We start from the raw sequence: 10,455 nt of genomic DNA, 5'->3' as shown, positions 1-10,455 counted from the left end.
CTCCTAGCTGCCATGTTTTCTGCACGTAAAACAACCGAATCAGTAGAACGGGGGCTGGTTTCTTCCTCATATTCGCTTTCAGATCCGCCCTCAGAGCGGGCTAACTGAAGCTATTCTCGCCTTATTCGTGAAATTGTCCTTTCAATTTCAGGATCGAATATTAGCAAGCGCGGATCAGAAAGTGAACACGTCATTTGACGGAAGAAACATGCAGCTCATAGTAGCAAAATAAAATAAAATGCAAATAAATAAATTCTAATTAATAAAATTAGCACTCTATTGCAACTCCCCGGCAACGGCGCCAAAAATTGATGAGACGCAGAAGCTGGTGAATTAAAAATTATTAAAATGGTTACGTTGCAAGTATAGTTCTTAACTCACCGAAAATCTGCCTATCAATTTAAAAGTATGTCACAGAGAATTTCAATTAAAAATTACTGGGAGTTTTAAGTCCCAGGTCGTCTCCCAACGAGTTGCAGAAAAGTGTGCTATCTTATTAATCAGATGTTCCAAGAAGTTGAGCTAAGTAAATTGGGATGTAAATTGAGAAAATTTAAATAATATGAATAAAAGCCTTGACTGGGAGTTGATTGGTTGGAATTTCTACTATTGATGGAGTGATTGTAAGATTAATTTATAATTAATGGTTGTTCTGTTTGGTTATCCTTTACTAGGTAAGGGAAAGTCAAACAAGTTGGAATGCCAGATCTGTTCACAAGTTGCAACCCACTTAGATCAAAGGGATTGGCGTTGGTGACAGGATAACAATCTAACATTTAACCCAATTACAAATTTTTCCTTCAATCTTTCCAACTCAAGAGTTCCTTTTAATCAACTCCCCATCAAGTAAAGAAACTACTCACACATTGTAAATAATAAATTCATAGCATATGAAAGGGAATTAAAAGAAGACATGATTATTGGAATTAAAATTGAATTAAAAAGAAATAATCCTTGCAATAATTAATCATAAAAGTATTCAAATAGCAAAATTGAACAAAACAAAGAACATGGAAGAATAGAACCAAGTTGAGAAAATGAACTAGAATGACGAAGTCTTGATGAGGAAATAACTCTTCCCAATGTTCCAATGCTAAGACCAATTGAAAATTAAAATTCTAAAACCTAGAGAGAAAAACCTAAGAGAGTAAAAACTAGATCTGAAACTGTCTCTAAATGAATGTGTTATTTGTTTCTGCATGTTCTCTGACTCTAGTCTGCTGTTCCGGGCCGAAAACTGGGTCGAAATAGGGTCCAAAATTGCCCCCAACGAATTCTGCAGATTATGCAGATCGCATATGTAACGCGATCGCGTCATCCATGCTACCGCGTCGCCAGAGCTTTTCCAATCCGCGCGGCCGCGTGAGCCATGCGGCCGCGTCACTGCGATTTACTCTCCTTCGCGCGGTCGCGTGAGCCATGCGACCACGTCACTTCTCGCTGGTTATATCCTCAAATTCTTGTGTTCCTTCCATATTTGCTAGCTTCCTTTCCAATCTCCAACTCATTTATGCCCTGTAAAGTCTGAAACAGTCAACACACAGATCACGACATCGAATGGAATAAAGGAGAATTAAAAATAAATAATTAAAGTCTCTAGGAAGCAGTTTTCAAACATGTAATAAATTCAGGAAGGAAATCTAAATGCATGCTAATTTAATGAATAAGTGGGTAAGGATCATGGTAAAATCACACAATTAAACACAATATAAATCACAAAATAGTGGTTTATCAGTGACCTTGAGTCATTGGGTGTCAATGAATTGGTGATTTGAGAATCCTTGGTGATCAATTTGATACCCATTGACACTAACCCACTACTAATCTAATTAGTAGATAGGTTGGGACTTATGGGTTGATGTGATCAAGGCCTATTTGATGTACTTCAAGTCTAGGAGTAGATATTACATACTTAAGGCTTTTGGAAGTAGACTTAATGAGCTTGGTTCCTCACAATTGTCAATATAAGGTTTGTAGACAAGGATGGTGATCACAATTACCTATATCTAGCCAAGAGTTCTTTTCCTTTCTTTTATTAGTTAATTGTTCATTTACTTTTCTTTCCATTTACTTTCTTGCAAAAATATAAAATCAAAACCCCTTACATCTTCATAGCCAATAATTGAGCATTTCATTGCAATTCCTTGTGAGACGACCCGGAGTTCAAATACTTCGGTTAATTCTTATTTGGGGTTTGTTATTTGTGACAACCAAATTTTTTATGTGAGAATTGTTTGTTGGTTTGGAGCTATGCTTACAACGAAGTTCTTATTTCTATAAGAGGAATTCTAGACCCACACAACAAATCTTGCTCATCAAAATGGCGTTGTTGCCGGGAGTTGCAATGGTGTTATTGTGAATATTGTGAATATGTTTGCCTTTTGCCTATTTGTTTGTTTTTGATAGCTTTAGGACTTTGTTGCTTATTTTTGTTAGTTTTTGTTTCTCTTTGCTATTATGAATTCTCATCCTCACTTTGACTATGAGTTTGGCTCAAATTATGTTGTAGGAAATGAGAGCTATAATGACAATATGCATCAAGGATGGAACAATCAAAGGTGAAGGGAGCCTCAAAGAATTGATCACCCTTCTTGGAAACAACCCCCTCCGATTTCTTATGGGTATAATTCTAATCCTAATGCATATCAATCAAATGGATGTGGTGACCCTTATTGTGATTGTCAACAACCACCACCACATGCCTATGAACCACCCCCTCAACATGATTTTGAACCACCTTACTCACAAACCCCATACCACTAAACACCCCATATGGCCATAATCCTTATCCACCATACCAACCACCTTATGAGACATATGAACCATACATAGAACCACCATAATTTCAACACAACTACTCCCAAGAACCACCTCCATATACACCATCTCCATACCCTTACCAAGATGAACCACCTTCCAATTATGAATCATTTCCCTCAAACGATGAACTCTCTCTTCCACCACCGCCCCCCGATGAAGCCCTCATGCTAGAACTAGGAGATCTTAACTCTCAATTCTAAAGGCAACAAGAGGGGATGGAAAAGGAGTTTAAGGAGCTAGAAGCCAAGATGGCTATCCTAGTGGAAGCCGTTAGCAATATGGCCTCCTCCCAACTAAGCCTAAGCAACCAAGGCACTCCCATTGATGAATGTGGAGAAGCAATTAAGGAGCATAGTGAGGGAGTGAGGTTAGAGCTTCAAGGTGAAGAAGAGAAGTTGAAGCAAGAATTGGCACAAGGGGAGGAAGATGAGACAATTGAGCCGGAAGGAGTGGTTGAAAACATAGGAGATGTTGGAAGTCCATGGGGATATAGCATTAGAGAGACCTCTTCCAAGAAGGTTGATATTGATATTGAGGAGGGTGTACAACCTCCAAAGCATATCTTGATTGAAGACTTTGAAGAGGTTGATCAAGAGATGGATTCTTTCATTGAGGAGTTCCTATCTACAATTGAATCCTCTCCCATTGGGCTTGAAATTGAGGTCAAAAAAGAAGATGCACAACCTCTCATGCCTTTGGTGAGCAATGAAGAAGAAATTGAATTGGAAGCAAGCCACCAGGAGGAAGAGGTTGAAGTTGAGGAAAGTTGTAAAGAGGTGGAGATAGTCAAGGAAGAGCACAAGGGAGTGGAGCTTGCAAGATCATTGGGACCACCCCTTCCTAAGTCACCATCCTACACAACATTCAAGTGGGTAAAATTCTTATCTCTAATCTTTACTTTCCCACTTGAATATGGTTTGATTGAAAATGATGGTCAACTTAAAGCTCTTTGTGGAGTTAAGAGTAGGAGAGAGTTGTGTAGTGGTTGGACACATCACTCTAAGTTCATACTGGTTGCATGCTCAAAGTTGATTAGTAATGGTCGGTGTAGAACCAAATTACATGGGTCTAGGAGAATGTTTGGGTGCTTAATTGAGAATTCTAAGGTCATGCCACCCAATTGGAATCATGATGATCAATTTGAAGATGGGTGTCAAAACAAGGTGTGGGATCCCGGATCGCACAAGGGGAATCGAATTTGGGAGCCCATGGCTTGTGTGGAACTCCATTAAGGCTTGGAGTTATCATCTTTGAAGACCAAAGCTCATTGGCGATTCAAGCATTGGTGGATATTCAAGGATAGCTTCAAGCACAAGCCACCTTAAGAGGAGCTCCTCATAAGTCCAACTGAAGGACAATAAACAAAAGTGCTAGGTAGGAGACACCCCACCATGATAAATTCTTTTCATTTCCCCATTTCGTACATATTGGTAATTAGTTTAATTTCAAGTTTTGTTGAGTTTGTTGAGTATAATTGGTAGTTTAGTAGGTTAAATAAGGTTTTATGGTGTTTTGGTAGCTATTTGGAGGTTTAGAATGCTTGGATTGGTGCAAAAACATAGAAAATTTTTGAAAAACAGAGCACCATCCACGCGTACTGATGAGCGGATATTTTATACGCTTTTTGGGGTTAATTTCATATAGCTTTTAGCATGATTTAGTTAGTTTTTAGTATATTTTCATTAGTTTTTAGGCAAAATTCATATTTCTGGACTTTACTATGAGTTTGTGTGTTTTTCTACAATTTCAGGTATTTTCTGGCTGAAATTGAGGGAGCTGAGCAAAAAATCTGATTCAGGCTGAAAAAGGACTGCTGATGCTGTTGGATTCTGACCTCTCAACACTCGGAATGGATTTTCTGGAGCTACAGGAGTCCAATTGGCGCGCTTCCAATTGAGTTGGAAAGTAGACATCCTGGGATTTCCAGCAATATATAATAGTCCATACTTTGCTCAAGGATAGACGATGTAAACTGGCGTTCAACGCCAGTTCCATGTTGCAGTCTGGCGTCCAGCGCCAGAAACAAGTTACAAGTTGGAGTTCAATGCCAGAAACAGGTTACAACCTGGCATTGAACGCCCAAAACAGCCCAGGCACTTGAGAAGCTTAAGTCTCAGCCCCAGCACACACCAAGTGGGCCCCAGAAGTGGATTTCTGCACCAATTATCTTAGTTTATTCATTTTCTGTAAACCTAGGTTACTAGTTTAGTATTTAAACAACTTTTAGAGATTTATTTTGTACCTCATGACATTTTAGATCTGAACTTTGTACTCTTTGACGGCATGAGTCTCTGAACTCCATTGTTGGGGGTGAGGAGCTCTACTGTGTTTCGATGAATTAATGCAACTATTTCTGTTTTCTATTCAAACACGCTTGTTTCTATCTAAGATGTTCATTCGCACTTCAATATGATGGATGTGATGATCCGTGACACTCATCACCATCCTCAACCTATGAACGCATGCCTGACAACCACTTCCGTTCTACCTTCGATTGAATGAATATCTCTTGGATTCCTTAATCAGAATCTTCGTGGTATAAGCTAGAATCCATTGGCAGCATTCTTGAGAATCTAGAAAGTCTAAACCTTGTCTATGGTATTCCGAGTAGGATTCAGGGATTGAATGACTGTGACGAGCTTCAAACTCACAAGGGTTGGGCGTAGTGACAGACGAAAAAGGATCAATGGATCCTATTCCAGCATGAGTGAGAACCGACAGATGATTAGCTGGGCAGTGACAGCGCACCTGGACCGTTTTCACTGAGAGGACGGATGGTAGCCATTGACAACGGTGATCCACCAACACACAGCTTGCCATAGGAGGAACCTTGCGTGCGTGAAGAAGAAGGTAGGGAGAAAGCAGAGATTCAGAAGACAAAGCATCTCCAAAACTCCAACATATTCTCCATTACTGCAGAACAAGTATTTAATTCATGCTCTTTTATTTTTCGCAATTCAAACTGATAATTATAATTGACCTCCTGACTAAGATTTACAAGATAATCATAGATTGCTTCAAACCAAGAATCTCCGTGGGATTCGACCCTTACTCACGTAAGGTATTACTTGGACGACCCAGTGCAATTGCTGGTTAGTGGTACGGGTTGTGAAAAGTGTGATTCATAATTCGTGCACCACGTACGCGTGCATTAAGCATTTTCACACCTCCACGCGCACGCATGATGAGCGGATAATTTATACGCTTTTTGGCATTGTTTTTAGTATGTTTTTAGTAGAATCTAGTTACTTTTAGGGATGTTTTCATTAGTTTTTATGTTAAATTCACATTTCTGGACTTTAATATGAGTTTGTGTGTTTTTCTATGATTTCAGGTATTTTCTGGCTGAAATTGAGGGACTTGAGCAAAAATCAGATTCAGAGGTTGAAGAAGGACTGCTGATGCTGTTGGATTCTGACCTCCCTGCACTCAAAGTAGATTTTCTGGAGCTACAGAACTCAAAATGGCACGCTTCTAATTGCGTTGGAACGTAGACATCCAGGGCTTTCCAGCAATATATAATAGTCCATACTTTGGCCGAGTTTAGACGATGTAAAAGGGCGTTGAACGCCAGTTCTACGCTGCTGTCTGGAGTTAAACGCCAGAAACACGTCACAAGCCAGAGTTGAACGCCCGAAATACGTTACAAACTGGCGTTCAACTCTAAGATTGACCTCTACACGTGTAACATTCAAGCTCAGCCCAAGCACACACCAAGTAGGCCCCGGAAGTGGATTTATGCATCAATTACTTACTTTTGTAAACCCTAGTAACTAGTTTAGTATAAATAGGACTTTTTACTATTGTATTAGACATCTTTGATCAGTTTTATGCTATCTTAGACTTTCATGGGGGCTGGCCATTCGGCCATGCCTGAACCATTATCACTTATGTATTTTCATACGGTAGAGTTTCTGCACTCCATAGATTAAGGTGTGGAGCTCTGCTGTTCCTCAAAGATTAATGCAAAGTACTACTATTTTTCTATTCAATTCAACTTATTCCGCTTCTAAGATATTCATTCGCACTTCAACCTGAATGTGATGAATGTGACAATCATCATCATTCCCCCACGAACGCGTGCCTGACAACCACTTCCGTTCCACCTTAGATTGAATGAGTATCTCTTGGATCTCTTAATCAGAATCTTCGTGGTATAAGCTAGATTGATGGAGGCATTCATGTGAGTCCGAAAAGTCTAAACCTTATCTGTGGTATTCCGAGTAGGACTCTGGGATTGAATGACTGTGACAAACTTCAAACTCGCGAGTGCTGGGCGTAGTGACAGACGCAAAAGGAGGGTGAATCCTATTCCAATATGATCGAGAACCTCAGATGATTAGCCGTGCTGTGACAGAGCATTTGGACCATTTTCACAAGAGGATTGGATGCAGCCATTGACAAGGGTGATGCCTCCAGACGATTAGCCATGCAGTGACAGCGCATCGGACCATTTTCCAGAGAGGATTAAAAGTAGCCGTTGACAACGGTGATGTCCTTACATAAAGCCACTTCTCACCAATGAATTACATAAGTGTTTCTATCCTTATTTTATGTTTACTTATTATTTAATTTCGAAAACTCCATAACCTTTTGATATCCGACTGACTGAGATTTACAAGGTGACCATAGCTTGCTTCATACCAACAATCTCAGTGGGATCGACCCTTACTCACGTAAGGTTTATTACTTGGACGACCCAGTGCACTTGCTGGTTAGTTGTATCGAAGTTGTGAATGAAAAACGATTTATTAAGACGTGCGTACAGAGTTTCTGGCGCCGTTGCCTGAGATCACAATTTCGTGCACCAAGTTTTTGGCGCCGTTGCCGGGGATTATTTGAGTTTGAACAACTGACGGTTCATCTTGTTGCTCAGATTAGGTAATTTTCTTTTTGTTTTATTTTCAAAAATTTTTCAAAAACCTTTCAAAAATTTCTCATCTGTTTTCGAAAAAAAAAAAATAAATCTTTTCAAAAATATATTTTTCTTCAGAATTTTTAAGAATGAATTCTAGAGTTTCATGAAGCATGTTGAAGCCTGGCTGGCTGTAAAGCCATGTCTAATTCTTTTGGATAGGGGCTTCCAACCATCAGCATAGAGGCAAGTTAATTGGAATGTCAGCCGTGGCATGTCTGAGTTACATACTAAAGCTTGGCTGGCTATTAAGCCATGCCTAACCCTCGGATTAGAGCTTTAGACTAAGAATAAAAGATTCCTGGAATTCATATTAAAAATTTTTGAAATCCTTATTTTCTTTTTCCTATATGTTTTTTCAAAAAAAATATACAAAAATCCAAAAAAATAAAAAAATCATAAAAATAAAAAATATTTCATGTTTCTTGTTTGAATCTTGAGTCAAGTTGAAGGTTTGGTGTCAATTACATATTCATCTTGTATTTTTCGAAAAATTCATGCATTCATAGTGTTCTTCTTGATCTTCAAGTTGTTCTTGGTAAGTCTTCTTGTTTGATCTTGATGTTTTCATGTTTTGTGTCTTTTCTTGTTTTTCATATGCATTCTTGCATTCATAGTGTCTATACATAAAAATTTTTTAAGTTTGGTGTCTTGTATGTTTTCTTTGCATTAAAAATTTTTCAAAAATAAGTTTTTGATGTTCATCTTGACATTCAAAGTGTTCTTGGTGTTCATCTTGACATTCATAGCATTCTTTCATGCATTCATTGTTTTGATCCAAAATTTTCATGCATTGAGTCTTTTTCATGTTTTTCCCTCTCATCATTAAAAATTCAAAAATAAAAAAAAATATCTTTCCCTTTTTCACTCATTAATTTCGAAAATCTGGATTGACTTTTTCAAAAATTTTTAAAATCTAGTTGTTTTTATGAGTCAAATCAAATTTTCAATTTAAAAATCTTATCTTTTTCAAAATCCTTTTCAAAAATCAAATCTTTTTCATTTTTCTTATTTATTTTTGAAAATTTTAAAAATATTTTTCAAAAATATTTTTCTTATCTTTATCTCCTAATTTTCGAAAATAACATCATCAATTAATGTTTTGATTCAAAAATTTCAAGTTTGTTACTTGCTTGTTAAGAAAGATTCAAACTTTGAGTTCTAGAATCATATCTTGTGATTTCTTGTGAATCAAGTCATTAATTGTGATTTTAAAAATCAAATCCTTTTCAAAACTAATTTCAATCATATCTTTTCAAAAATATCTCTTTATCTTATCTTTTTCAAAATTTGATTTTAAAATATCTTTTCTAACTTCTTATCTTCTTATCTTTTCAAAATTGATTTTCAAATTTGTTTCAACTAACTAACTAACTTTTTGTTTGTTTCTTATCTTTTTCAAAACTACCTAACTAACTCCCTCTCTCTCTAATTTTCGAAAATATCTTCCCTCTTTTTCAAAATTTCTTTTTAATTAACTAATTATTTTAATTTTTGATTTTAATTCTCGAAAATTACTAACCTTTTTCAAAAACTATTTTCGAAAATCACTAACTCTTTTTCAAAAATTATTTTCAAAAATTCTCTCTCTCTTATCTCCTTCTATTTATTTATTCATCTATTAACACTTCATCTCACCCAAAATCGAACCCCATCTTCCATCTGTGTTCGAATTTTTTTCTTCTTCTTTTCTTCTACTCACACAGGGACCTCTATACTGTGGTAAAAAGGACCCCTATTATTATTATTTTTCTGTCCCTCTTTTTCATATGAGGAGGAGAAAGGACAAGAATATTCTTGTTGAAGCAGATCCAGAACCTGAAAAGAGTCTAAAAAGGAAACTAAGAGAGGCTAAATTACAACAATCCAGCAAGCAGCTTTCAGAAATTTTCGAACAGGAAGAGGAGATGGCAGCCGAAAATAATAATAATGCAAGGAGGATGCTTGGTGACTTTACTGCACCTAATTCCAATTTACATGGAAGAAGCATCTCCATTCCTGCCATTGGAGCAAACAATTTTGAGCTGAAACCTCAATTAGTTTCTCTGATGCAGCAGAACTGCAAGTTTCATGGACTTCCATCTGAAGATCCTTTTCAGTTCTTAACTAAATTCTTGCAGATCTGTGATACTGTTAAGACTAATGGAGTAGATCCTGAAGTCTACAGACTCATGCTTTTCCCTTTTGCTGTGAGAGACAGAGCTAGAATATGGTTGGACTCTCAACCTAAGGATAGCCTGAACTCTTGGGATAAGCTGGTCAAGGCTTTCTTAGCCAAGTTCTTTCCTCCTTAAAAGCTGAGTAAGCTTAGAGTGGATGTTCAAACCTTCAGGCAGAAAGAAGGTGAATCCCTCTATGAAGCTTGGGAGAGATACAAAGAATTGACCAAAAAGTGTCCTTCTGACATGCTTTCAGAATGGACCATCCTGGATATATTCTATGATGGTCTATCTGAATTGGCTAAAATGTCATTGGATACTTCTGCAGGTGGATCCATTCACCTAAAGAAAACGCCTGCAGAAGCTCAAGAAATCATTGACATGGTTGCTAATAACCAGTTCATGTACACTTCTGAGAGGAATCCTGTGAGTAATGGGACGCCTATAAAGAAGGGAGTTCATGAAATTGATACTTTGAATGCCATATTGGCTCAGAATAAAATATTGACTCAGCAAGTCAATATGATTTCTCAGAGTCTGAATGGAATGCAAGCTGCATCC

At 37.4% G+C, this 10,455-nt stretch overlaps 1 non-coding gene across 1 annotated transcript; it reads right to left on the bottom strand.

The window, feature by feature from the left end:
- Window positions 1-10,038: 10,038 nt before the first annotated feature.
- LOC112739851 (small nucleolar RNA R71) lies at window positions 10,039-10,146 on the bottom strand. Its single transcript, XR_003170786.1, has one exon. It is a non-coding gene; the product is annotated as a small nucleolar RNA R71 (small nucleolar RNA).
- Window positions 10,147-10,455: the final 309 nt, after the last annotated feature.

The sequence above is a fragment of the Arachis hypogaea genome, chromosome 13 (genome assembly GCF_003086295.3).
Source record: "Arachis hypogaea cultivar Tifrunner chromosome 13, arahy.Tifrunner.gnm2.J5K5, whole genome shotgun sequence".
Taxonomy (NCBI): domain Eukaryota; kingdom Viridiplantae; phylum Streptophyta; class Magnoliopsida; order Fabales; family Fabaceae; genus Arachis; species Arachis hypogaea.
The sequence above is the reverse complement of the archived record's forward strand: the minus strand, read 5'-3'. Positions and strand labels throughout refer to the sequence as shown.